Genomic DNA, 13,409 nt, shown 5'->3' with positions numbered 1-13,409 from the left:
TCTACCCATTCACCTACCTACCTCTTTATCTATCCATTCAAGTATGTATGCATCCATCTGTGCATCTGTCTATCCATATATACGCCCAACCACTATCCTTCCATGCATCTACTCATCCATTTATTCATTCATGTATCCATCAATCATTCATCTATCATCTATCAAACCTTGGACTGGATTTAGATCCAGTTGTAAGGTCCCCAATGTGGATGCTAGGAACTGTACCTGGATCCTCTACAAAGATCAACAAGTGCTCTTAATCACTAAGCCATCTCTCCAGCCTAAAATAGTATTTCTTTGTCAATGATTCATAATGTCTTTTTGCATAATAAAGATGTTCAAAAATGTACAGTGAATGCATTAATGAGAAAGCATGGATGGATGGATGGATGGATGGATGAATGAGTAGGTGAATAGGTGGATGGATGGATGGATGGATGGATGGATGCATGGATGGATGGATGGGTAGGTGAATAGGTGGATGGATGGATGGATGGATGGATGGATGGATGGATGGATGGATGGATGAGTAGGTGAATAGGTGGATGGATGGATGGATGGATGGATGGATGGATGGATGGATGAATAGGTGGATGGATGGATGGATGGATGGATGGATGGATGGATGGATGGATGGATGGATGGATGAGCAGTGAGCCTTCTTGGTACTCACTTAAGCCCAGACCTTAGACTGTCTCCCTTCCTGAGGCTGCACAGAACCTGGGCCATCATTCAAGTGAACAGTGACACAGCACAGCTCACCTGGGCTGGAGAGAAATCGCAGCCTCAGGAACTCAGAATGAGAATCTGGAGGTCCTTTGGGGCCAGAGACGCCACCCAGAGGAACCAGGCTCCATGAAAACCTGCAAGGAGCTTCCGTGAGAGAAAATGATTTAATTATCAGAGTGTCACCAAACAAATTGTACGCCTCATTTTTGGATACTTAATGCTTATGGTAATTAACATTACGGAAATTTTTCTTCTCTCTTCTGTTTATATTTAGTTTAGCCATTCACAATAGAGCTAAAATTATTTCAACTAATCTTAGGTGCTCCCTCGCCATTGCCCCTCCATGGCTTCTCCGTTGCTGCTCCCTAAATGCAATCTTTAACTTCAGAGACAGCCAAACACGGGACAAATTGGAATCAATGCTGCCTTTGTCTTCTCTAATAAGCGGCTGCCACGCAGAGAAATGTGGAACTGCTAATTGGCTGCTCTCAATGGGGAAGAGACAATAGTGGGGAGGATGCTGGGGATTAATTATAGGTTTGCCTTCTGCTGGCCCTGGCTTCTGCAGCTCCTGGCTTGCAATGCATCTAGGCCAGGCCTCACAACCCACCCACCTTTAGAAGCAAGGTATCACTCTCTCAGGACAGGAGTTCTCCTGGGCTTAGAAGCACAGCCTATACACACAAAGGTCAAGAGAAGGAATGGAGGAAGAGGAAGGGGGCCCAGGCACGGATGCTCTAGGATGGAAATAGTGTGCTCGCATGCTCAGGAAAGAAACCCTTGGAACACAAGGAGACTGAGGTTCTGATTAGGGCATGTTGGAAGGTAAGCCCAGCTCCTAAAAGGAGGTGCACACCCACTAAGGCAGCTAAGCAGGAGAACTCTGCTGGGCCTTGTGTGGGACTCAAACGTCACTTGATCCAACACTCACATTCTGAGATCTGCCGGAATAAGGCAATGGGCCAAGCTCAACATCCAAAGACAAGTAGTCCACCTCCCTGCCTGCCTTCCCCTGACCTTCATCGTAGGGAGCCAGGAGCGGCCTGATGAGTTACCTCCACAGTCATCAGGCTCAGCATCAGAGAGGGGAGGGAGTTCTGACTTAGATCTATTTGGTGGCAAAACCCATGGCTTGAGGCTGCACTCCACACTACTTAGTGGCCATATGCATCTCATGTGGAGGTGGAAAAGGATGTCAATGACTAACTGGTCTCTTTCTAGAGCTCTCTTAACACTTCCATCCCAAACACTTCCTCAGTCATCCCTGTGACCTGACCTTGGGGCTTAGGTGAGAAAAACAGAAAAACCTGACATTACCGCTTGCAGCTAATGTCCTTCGGTAAAGATAATTTTAGTGTCTTGAGATCGTAATACTCTTGGGAATGGCTTCTTTCCTCAGCGCTTCTGAGTACACACATCTACGTAGGATTGATTGATTCTTACAATTGTGCTATTAAAACCTAACTAGGCCGGTGTGAGTCACACATTCAAAAGGAGAGATGGCTCCAGCATGTGAGTGTGTTCACTTTTTTTTTTCAAGCTTCCTTTTGTGCTCAACTCGAGAGAAATATTCAAAATTCAAGTAATGAGGTATTCCTGGTGAGTCTCCCTCCCTGATGCCCAGGGTAAAAATAACATAAAATGCCAGCCCTTTCTCTGCTTCCAGTGTATGAGCAGGCTTGTTCTTCCCGTATGCTTACCTCTAGAATTTGAATACGGGTAAAATTTAGAGAAATTACCTCAATTCCTCGGTACATTTGCAGATCGATTAAGACAGAGCCCAGCTTTTTAAGTCGTCCCCAGTTTGTGGGAACTGCAGCCCACAGCTGCCTGGCAAACAATGGCCAGCTGTCACTTTTAGAAGTAGGCTTGGCAGTGCTAGCTCACCTCAGCAGCTAGTGCCACCCGCTGGGCCCATCCTCCCAGGCAGCCTTACCAACCCTGCAGGGGCCAGGCCTCCTACGGGGCAGTAATGGTTCTGAAAAGCACTCACTGCCTTGGGAGCCAAGCAGATCTGCCTGGGCATCCCCGGTGCTGTCTCCTCCTGGTTAGGAGACACTGGGTGAATGGCCTCACCTTCTTTGCTTTGGTCCCAAGATGGAAATAGTAAGACAGAGTATGGCCCCTCCCTTCCTGCCTGGTACCCAGGGAGCTGCAGCCAGCAGGTATACCTTCTGTTATGTTTGTCCTTCAGAACCCTCCAAAACTGTCTGGGTCCCTCAAGAGGGGGGTTTGGAGAGCAGTTGCTCTGTCTGGCACCTCCTCTCCTTTCTGCCTTTGTCCCTATTTACTGCCCTGAGTAGCTGGCCTGCACGTGTAGCCTCAGAGCATCCCTGTCTCTGTTAGCTCTGTGGGATGTGACCGAGGGAGTCTCTCCAGCTGTGTGTCCCTCCATGGAAGGTTCTTCTCAGATGGTCCTCTGTTCATTATGGGCTGGGAACCCCACCCCCTTTCCTCATTTGAGTTGATAGCAGCTTAGCTATCACCAGTCCCAGTACACTACCTGCTGCAAGGTTCCTACCTGCACGTTGCTCATACCTTTATTAGCGAGGCTCATCTTATCCTACATGAGAATGCCCATCTGTTTTCTGCTAAGAGGTTATAGGACTTACCCATCCTTCCTTTCATCTAATTCCTCTGGGACTTACAGGATAGGGAAGGAGATCCCAGAAAGACCTGGGAGTTTTAAAAATGCCACCTCCTCCAAGAAACCCTCAAAGATTGCACTAACATCTCTTTTCTTTTATTCTTCTCCCCTCCCCCGGCCTCTCTTTCTCTCTCATATTGTGCACTATCTGTCCACACCCCCTCTGCCACACTGTAGTACCATTATAGCAGAGACAGAGTTACTGTATCTTTTTCCAACCCTGGCTCCTACACCTCCAGTTGCTCCATCTCTCCCACCCAAAGCATTCTAATTCCACCCCAAAATGCAGACATCCCACTACCTGGCCCGGCTCCAAGTCTGCAGCTACAGACTTGGGGGTGTGGAAAGTGTCCTCCTTGTTTTCCTAAATTCATCTCTGAAGGGTGACCAGGATAGCAGGGACAAATTCTGAACTGATTCGCAGCCCCAGGGATCTCCCTGGAGGAGACTTGAACTGGCCCTGTTCTCATTCCCTGACTAAAGCTCTGCCCTAGACAAGGAGACTCCAAGGCTGATAGCTTAGGGATCCATGACCTGACATCAAGATGAGTTCATGTGTCAGAACACAGCAGGAACTGATAGGATGGGGCCTACATACAAAGACAGGGACTAGTCAAACAGGCCAAGTTCCAGATCCTGGAAGGAGTATACTGGGAAGAGAGGTAAGGGCAGAGCTAGAAGAAGCGACCTGAAGGTTCTCAGGACCTCAGCCTCCTGCAAAAAGTTAATGGCTTTGAGTAGGCAGCTTTTGAGGATGCTGGTAGTGAGCCTTCTCGAATGCTAAAGGTGGACCTGCATGGATGAGGGGAAGACCTACTATTCCCTACTTCCCATCCCCCACTCAGGCAACCCAGTGACCTTGAAGGTGTCTCCAGGAGCTGGCAGAGGATGACAGAGAGACCCAGTCTGCTTCGCTTGCACAGAGCACAGGTGTGCCAGATTCCAAGGGAGCAGGCAGTGAAGTTATGTCGACTTCTCTTGGCTTCACAAAGGACCTGGCTGCTGAATAAGAGAAGAGTCAAGGGCCGGGGCTTGCCCTCAGATTCCCCTGGAGGGCCATGTGCAGCTCTTTCTCTTCTGGGGCTGTGGGTGCGTGGCTTAGCTCCTTTTACCAACCTCCCGTCTTGAGGTGCTAGGAGCTGGTCCCCGAGCCACAGGAAGAGCAGGCCCGCTCCACAGGGACTGCCCCAGCCAGGTGTGTAGGGCTGTGCTAAGCAGCCTGCCAGCCCGACAGATGGCAGAGCAGAATTGCCATCCATCACCACTGTAAGTGGCCAACTCTCTCCCAGTGTCCCAGACAAATGGCTCCTCTCCTGCCTCCTCCCATCCCCATCCATCCACCACTCCTGCCAGGCAGCCGGGTGGAGCTGGTTACTGAGCCAGCGAATCCTGTGTGCAGAGTGTGGGGGAAGGGAGAGCTGAGCACCACGTGGAGGTACATCTGTCATCAGAGAGCCAGTAGCTAGCACCATGGGGCTGTGGAGGGGAAGAGACATCGTATGAGGTACCAGTCCTACAGGACTCTGTGTGTGTGTGTGTGTGTGTGTGTGTGTGTATGCACCACACAGGGAGGGATGCAATTTGGCCTTTCATCTCTGGTCTGTCATGGCTCTAGTTCCTGGGAACTGCCACTCAAGGCTCCTGGGATAGTTTGAGATCTCCGCTGTGTCCCTTTATTCACACTATAAGGCACAGGACAGATTACAGCCTTATCAAGTGTCAGTCAAACAGCAGGTCACATGTCAGCCCTCTTGGCCCTGAGTCAGAACATCATCAGACCACAGGTCTGGTCATCCCATGAGACAAAGCTCAGACAAGTGTCAGGCAACTGAGAACCCACTGGATGTCAAGGAATTCAAGCCCAGTGAACTGACTGGATAACTAGAGACTGCACACTGGAACTCTGTCCCAGTGACAAGGGCAGTTTCAAGATCCCTGATGCTAAGTATGGCCTGTGGTACCTCAGCTCTCCTGCTTCCTAACCCCAGAGCTCCAGTGGTTGACTTAATTCTGTCAGAGTCTCCATTTGTCTCCTTCTCTAAAAAATGGAGCTAGCTACACCCACCCCTGCAGGACCTGCACTGTGCCAGGCCCTCCCAGAGACGAGGAGCCAATAAGGATCACAGATAAACCCCAAACATTGCAGGACAGCTTGGCCAGCAGACAGCTGGGAAGAGAGACCCGTCACCTCCCCCCCCCCACCCCATCTCCCAACCTCACTCCCACAGTCCCACACAGGAGCAGAGAGCAGAGCACAAGGAGCTTGTAGTGGTCTGAATGAAAATGGGTCCCATAGGCTCATAAGGATAGGAAGTGTGGCCTCTTAGGAGGAAGCATGTTCAGGTCTCAGAAGCTCAACCTAGACCCCAGTGGCTCACTCTTCCTTCCCGCTGCCTGAGGATCTAGATGTAGAACTCTCAGCCCCTCTCCAGCACCAACCATGCCTGCCTATGTGCCACCATGCTTCCTGCCATAATGAACTACATCTCTGATCTGTAAGCCAGCTCCCAATGAAATGTTTTCCTTTAAAAGAGTTGCTGTGGTCATGGTGTCTCTTCACAGCAATAGAAACCCTAACTAAGACAGGGATCAAATGTGTGATGGCTCCAAAATGGAAGAGATCGTGGATTTCAGTGACATCACTGCAACCCACCAGCACTACCACCACCATGCACTGCCATCTTTCCCTCCCTTCCTCCCTCATCTCCCTTCCCTTCCTTTACCCTTTCTCTAATTCTGGGGACCAAACTCAAGGCCTCATTCATTATATAGGAAAGTGCTCAACTACTGAGCTCAGCCTCCACCCCAAGATAGTTGCTTCATTACAATAAGCCTAATATCTTGTTCCTCCTTTCAAATGCCAGGGACCCAAGGACACAATGCAGAGGGACCTGAACTGGCCATTCTTGTGAGCATGAGCTGTCAAACACTTACATAGCCTTCCGATACTGTCCAATGAGATCCCATTCTCTCTCGCTGGCTGGCCCAGGCAACTTCATCTCTCATTCCCACCCGAAGAGATTGTCGCAATGCCTAAGGCACGTGGAAAGTGAGTGAATGCTCTCCTTCATTGCTTTAATTATCCTTAAGCTCCTACAAGCCAGAAGAGTTATACAGCCAGTTACCAAAAAGTGACCTTAGTTAAGCTGTATCGATAGAGGTGTGGTAGCCAGGGCAATGGGGATGAGAGAGCGCTCTCTTCTGTATTGCTCGAGAAGAAAGCCAGATCAGATGATGGAAATCAGAGAGGAAGTAGAGTCTAAAAAAAAAAAAAAAAAAAAAGCCATGAGTCATAAAAGCATTCAAGGCTAGAGAGAGGAGCCTCATAGTCTCTAAGAGGTAGAGGGGCAGAGGGAACCTGACACCTCCTCTCTAGGGCCCCTTCACAACCCTACCATCCTCCCCAGCCCAGAGCATCCTGGCTGCACCACTGTCCCACCCAATGGAGATAACAGACCTCTTAGCATGGCCCCAGGTAAGCCCTGAAGCTGCAGGTAGTATCCCCAGGCCCACACTGATGGCTGCTGGACCAAGAAGTCACCTGAACCCACAAGCAGGCCACGTGATGTTGGTCAGGTTCAAGCAGTGGGCTGGTTCAAACAATTAGACATCCGTAAATAAATCAACCCAGAGTCGGGCTTTACATTTTAAGCTGCTTACGTCAAGGAATAAACAGAAACCTGTGGTCTCCAGGTTGATGCAGCTTCTGATTTTCTCAGCACTTTGAGAGCAGAGGAGAAGAGCTTGTTCATTCATTCCCAGGGTTCCTAGCCACACGCACCAGTAACACATCACAATGAGGCTAGAGGCAGACACTCCTTCATCCGCCCCAATCTGCTTTCTCCGGATCCAGTCATCCAAGAAGAAGCCTCGCCCAAGCAGACACCTCCGGTGAGGTCTTAGAAAAAGCTAGGCTCCCTCTGTAATTTCCTCTTGGACTCCCACCGCCCCCTCTCCCCCTCCCCGGCTAATTACAGGAAGAATTGTTATGCTAATTATCATTATTCACTTCTGTTCTACGGAGTGTGGGGTCTAAATTTAGACCCCTGCTGCTGGGGGCTGAGGATTCACGCGGTGCTCACAAAGATCCTCTTTAGAACCTGCGGTTCTCAGGGCAGGGGCTGCAGAAGAGCAACCCAGAGGGAGGTCACACCCCATCCCTGCCTGTCCTGTCTTCTGGACTCTGGGAAGTTTTTGCCTTGCCATAGAAAGCTTACCTGGTGGGCTTTATCTTAAAGGGACAAAATCCTCTTCCTAAGCAACAGACACCCATGGTGTTGAGCTGGATACCTGGACTTGTGGTGACCAGTATTGGGGAGGGACTCCATCTTGGGTCCAGGCTCATAGACCGGAAGGAAGTTCAGCATCCTCGGGAAAGTTACTTTGCCTGTCAAGTCTGTGTTTTTATCAGTCTGGACCAGAGTACTAGACTCGCAGGGTTGCTGGATGGACCCGTGAGAGACAGCTGGAGCTGGTGTCCAGACACCTCGGACGATGGGCGTGAGAGGGAGGAAGGACCACCATTACTTTAGTCTGAGAGAGAGGATGGTTCGGCTGGTGAGTAAGGAACTTAAAGTTCAGAACTGGCCCAGACAAGAGGGTCTCATAGAATTAAGCCCTAGCTCCAGGGCTGTCTGGTTGGAGCTGCCAAGTGGCCAACACTATTCTATGTTCTGACAAAGCTGCAAGGGGAAGGTAGCTGTCTACTCCCTGGGCACACGATGGCCTTCGTTGTGTGCCATAAAGGGAAGGCAAGTCCAAGGGAGGCTTTTGGGGGAAGATTCTCTGTCTGCCACCTCCCCCCACCCACCCAACCCCCAACTCATCACCTGCCACCCTGATGCCTGGGCTTCTCCAGACCACACCTTTCCCTGTCATAGATGGCAGAACAACAAGTGATCTGGGGCCCAAATTCTGTTTCTTATTATCTCCTTATCTTTGAAGGAACAGGACCGGTGAGCACTTCCCAAAGTGGAGGCAGCACGAAGCAGGAGCTGGAAGAAGGAGACTCAGTCAGATGAGAGTCTGAGGAATGTGAAAGCCAATCCAACCAAGACCTGCCCCTTAAGGCCCCTCTTGTTGGGGTCCCTTTGATAAAACATCAGAGAAACACAGGACCTCCTGTCCTCCCAGAAGCGAAGTAGTCTTAGATCTTAAGTTGTAAACCCCACCCTGTGGGCTCCAACCTCCAGTTATGAAGCCCCACGGGGCTTTCCGTCTATCGGCTGAGTCCCCCTAGGAGGAGCTGGATCTCAGCCAGGTAAGGAGAGCCATCCCACTGTGCAGGGCCATGAGCTCCAGACAAATGGGGTCTATGGGGAAGCTCCGAGCTTCCAGAGTCCATGCCCTGCTTAGATCCTCCTAGCTGCCCTCCTCAAGCTCCAGGCCTCTCTCAGCCCCAACAGCCTTAGCTCTAAGGCAGAAGGAGCTGAGAGAGTGTCCAGCAGTGGGGTACAGGACTACTGTGTTCCAGGCCCTGGGGACAAGCCCAGTCACCCCCACTGCCAAGGCACAAAACAAAAACAAGGTACACCCACACTGGCATATAGCAAACAGAACTGTTCCCGCAGAACAGGATGGGGACACAGATGAAACCAGACAGCTCTCTCAGTGCCACAAACCAGCTTAATTGATCATTGAGCTGCTATTATCCCAGGGTACACTGAGGTGACACTCACTGGCAGATCTGGCTAGGTCTGGCTCTGTGGGAAGGAAAGGGGGAGGAGCCGGACTCTTAGGCTCTTCTCCCAGGAAGACCAGTGTCTGTGGACCCATCCCCCATCCTCTTTCTCACCCTGCAGCCCATGATCAACACACAGGGTCCTCATCACACGTCATACATCTCCACATCTAGGCTCAGAACTTGCCCCCAAAGCACCACCTCTGGCCTAGCTCTCTCTCCAAGTTTCCATCAGACATCCAACTTCCATCCAACGTCCTCACAGACACCCTGTCTAGACCATCCCACTCACTACACCCACCCAGCAGTCCGTAGTCTAAATCCACTGTCCTCCTTGAATCTGCACCTTCTGTAATTCACCATCTTCTTCAAGGATGCCAGTGTGTCCCCACAGTCAACCGGAGCCCCGCCCACACAGCTGGTTAGAGCCCCACCAGACACTCCCAGATCCATCCTGACTAACTCTGCCAGGCTTCAGGTTAGTGGCTAAGTGCTCTCAATCTTGTCTTGAATCGAGACCCTGCTTCCCAGCCCTGCTCCAAGCCTCATCTTGCCATCATCTGTCCACACAGATGTACATGTCTTGAGAACATTTTGTCTTGAAGCTGCGGGGAGTCCGAAAGAGGCAGGAACTGGAAGAACCACACAGGAGAGGGTTGCACCAGTCACTGAGCCTTCCAGAGCCCCCTCCACATTCAGTTTTCCTAGCATCTGTACCTATTGCCTCGGGCGTCACCACATCTGACCTCTAGCAAAGGACACTGAAAATATTAGTAAGTTAAGTGTCCTAAGCTAGAAGAGTCATCTAAAGGTGTAAGGAGTGGATAGCTCATCACAAAGGTCTTTTTGAGAGGGAGTCAGGAAGATCGGAGGCGGAGGTAGGACCAGGGTAGTAGAGTGTGAAGATGGAGAGAGCTGCAAGCCAAGGCATGCAGGTGGCCTTAGCGCCTCAGAGGGAATATGCCCCTGACAACACCTTGATTTTGGCTGTTTAAAGCTCACTTTGATATGGAGAGAGAACCTTACACACTGCTGGTAGGAATGTAAACTGGTGCAGTTGCTATGGAAATCAATATGGAGGAGCCTCAACAAATTAAAATTAGAGTTACCGTGTGGGCCTCCTAGGAGTTTACCCAAAGCACTCCAGGTCAATTCAGAGACACCTGCACACCAGCCTAGGAGCCCACCAGTGAGTGCACAGGTAAAGAAAGCTTGCTAAAGCCAGGTATGCCGGTGCATGCCTGAAACCCCAGTACTTGGGAGACAGACAGAGGGATGGATCATTGCAAGTCTGAAATCAGCCTGGTCAACACAGCAAGTTCAGGTTAGCCAGGATACATAACGAGACCCTGTCTCAAAAGCTAAATACAATTTAAGAGTTGCTGCATATACACAAAGGGATTTTATTCGTCTGGAAAGAATAGTGAAATCATGGCATTTACAGGAAAACGGGAAACCATATGCTAAGTAAGATAAGCCAGACTCCAAAGGACAAATATCCATGTGCTCTTTTATATGTAAAACCTAGATTTAAAATTATTGATAATAGATGCCTGTATATGCATCTACATGTAAGTGTGTATCTTTAGAGAGCGACTTAGGATTCTGACCTCCAGAAAGGGAGGATGATAAACCTGAGTATTGCTTAAGCCACCAAGCATGTTGTCGTTTGTTACATCAGCAGCAAGAAACTAAAACATGTTCTCTCCTTTGCACACCGGGGAAAACCGAGACAGGAACTTTTAGTGACGGACCCGCAGAGTTCAAGAGTTAGATTCGCCAGGCGTGGTGGCGTACACCTTTCATCCCAACACTCAGGAGGCAGAGGCAGGAGGATTTCTGAGTTCGAGGCCAGCCTGGTCTACAGAGTGAGTTCCAGGACAGCCAGTCTCAAAAAACAAAACAAAACAAAACAAAAAAAGATTTAGATTCAAACCTCTGGCACAGGATTCCTGAGGGAGACTCTGCCACAGAGACAACAGGTCTGATGCAAAGGCCTGGAATAAGCTCCTATCGATGGAGGAATTCAACATGGCGGAGGTGGGCTGTGCGAACGTGTGTTCGGGGCTCACCCTTTGAGACTGGGTGGCCCAATGGCCTGGAACTTTGCCGAGTAAGTAGGGCTATCGCAGACAGGTCGCAGGCATCTGCCTGTCTCTAACTCACACCTTGCTACCACATCTGGCACAGTTGCCTGGTGTCTGGAGGTGGAACTCAGACCCTCACATTTACAAAGCAGCCACTTTGCCTTTACCACCTGAGCCACTCCACCCCCACTCCTCACTCCCCACATCCCATCCCACTATGCCCACACCGGCCTTAAAGGAGAGTTCTCTATCAGCCTGGTTTGTCCCCAGTCCTAATTGCCTTGTGGCAGGTCCCTTCCACTAGAGTGAATTCATTTATTTATTTTTAATCTAATTTTTTTTACTTATTCACTTAATATTCTGCTCACTGCCCCCCTCCCAGCCACCCCCTCCCACGACCCTTCCCTCACCTCTCCTCTCCTTCTCCTCTGAGCAGGTGGGGGCCCTCCTGGGTATCCCCCTCCACCCTGGCACTTCTAGTCTCTGCAAGGCTAGGTGCTTGCTCTCCCAGTGAGGCAAGAACATATCCCACATCCAGGCCACAGCTTTTAGGATAACACCCACACCCTGTTCCCATGTTCCCGACCCACATGAAGGCCAAGCTGTACATCAAGTACTGCAGAGCCCAAAGGGGATAGGTACTCCAAAAGAGTGAATTCCTTAAGCTAAAGCACCATAAGTCCCATGATCCAGATGGAGAGGCACCGAGCCTTGGGCTTCACCTTCCACTCCCCACAAATCCCAAGGGGCTCCTGCATCAGTCTGGGCTCCAAGGGACAGTGGTGAAAGCCTGGTCTGGTATCTCTCAAGATCCAAAGTCTTGAACCTGCTCATTTCCTGTCTCATAGCGGGAGCACATGGTCTCTCTCCCTGGGCTCCCTGAAGCAGGGGCGGAGCCTAGAGGGTTTAAGAGCCTGTCCAAGTTGCTACTAACGATTTTTAGTTACTTAATTCTCCTAGAGCGGTGACAGGTCCCCATAACTTAGGCTTTATTTGCTTTCTCTTGAATGTCACATATAATTCTTGTCGAAATGTTTATTTGCCTAATGCAACTTTTAGTGCCTGGGTAATTTATTTCTCTCTTTGTCAACCAAGAAGGAGGAGAAAGGCTACTTTTAGCCTCCGGCTCCATTATGGAAAGTAATACCGGGCTCTGGCTTTCACCTCCAGCACGGAGTGGGGGAGGGGCTCAGCTGCACACACCTTCCCTGAAAAATACCAAGCTGGCAGCATTTCCACTTCCCACCCTTCCCCCGTGGGCTGCGAGCCCAGCTCACACAGGCGACATGAGCTGCAAGCTCAAGCCCACCACACAAACAACGTGGGGTTCAGGCTCAGGCACATAGAGACCAGTGAGCCGTTTTCTTCCAAAGGAATAGCCAGTGGATAGGGGACTTGTCCTCAGCTAATCCTGGGAGAGGCAATGCTCAATTCTCTGGATAGATGTCATTGCATGATGAAACCAGCCCAATTAGCTGTGAGGAAATTCCATTCAACCGACACTGAGTACCTACTATGTTCTGGCTCTTTTGCTGGGAAATCAGCAATAAATAGCCAGGGTTCCTGCCCTGGAGGAGCCCAGGTGTGTAAAATGACCATAGTCAGTACTGGAGAAAGGGACAGGGCTGTAACAGGGAAGTGACAGAGTGCTGGAGCCTGAGGGAGGAGGAGGAGCCCACACTCTGCCCCAGGAGCCAACAAAGATGGCGGAAGTAACAAGAATAAACCTCTCAGGAGGTCGGGGGTGGGGGCTGGGGGAGGCAGGAACACACAGGAAGCCCATGATGGGGTAAAGCAGGATAGTACCCTGGGTGCTGAGGGACCTGGATGAGACAGAATGCAGAGGTGAAGGCCACTCATAGCAGGTCTTGGATACTCAGGCAATGAGAGCCAGACAGTAGTTTGTGTTAGAGGATAACCAAGTAGTGGTCTGGTGTGGCAGACTCAGGTGACACTGGAGCCAGGAGGGTAGAACTACTTTGAGGGTCTTTAGGATAATACAGGAGGGAGGTGGAGGGAACCTGAGGCAGGGAAGAAGCAAGACAACCCTGAGACATTCTGCAGCTGCCCAGTGCAGGTGGGTGTAGCTGTTGATATGAATGGAGCGGGAAGGGGTTGTGAATGTCACCCTTAGGTAAGGACCACTGACCGAGGCCAAGCATGAACAGAAGGTCAACCCTAGACACAGCCACTCTGAAGTTGCCCGAAGATGCTCAGGGAAGAGGGCATCCCTGAGACGGTGCAGGACCAGTGTCGAGAAGGGCTT

At 50.5% G+C, this 13,409-nt stretch overlaps 1 long non-coding RNA gene across 1 annotated transcript; it reads left to right on the top strand.

Annotated features, from left to right (window-relative positions):
* The first annotated feature begins 7,139 nt into the window (after nucleotides 1-7,139).
* Nucleotides 7,140-8,432, top strand: Gm32696. The gene is made up of 3 exons (XR_376655.2): nucleotides 7,140-7,267; nucleotides 7,788-7,933; nucleotides 8,321-8,432. It is a non-coding gene; the product is annotated as a predicted gene, 32696 (long non-coding RNA).
* Nucleotides 8,433-13,409: the final 4,977 nt, after the last annotated feature.

This window comes from Mus musculus, chromosome 4 (assembly GCF_000001635.26).
Source record: "Mus musculus strain C57BL/6J chromosome 4, GRCm38.p6 C57BL/6J".
Classification (NCBI taxonomy): domain Eukaryota; kingdom Metazoa; phylum Chordata; class Mammalia; order Rodentia; family Muridae; genus Mus; species Mus musculus.
The sequence above is the reverse complement of the archived record's forward strand: the minus strand, read 5'-3'. Positions and strand labels throughout refer to the sequence as shown.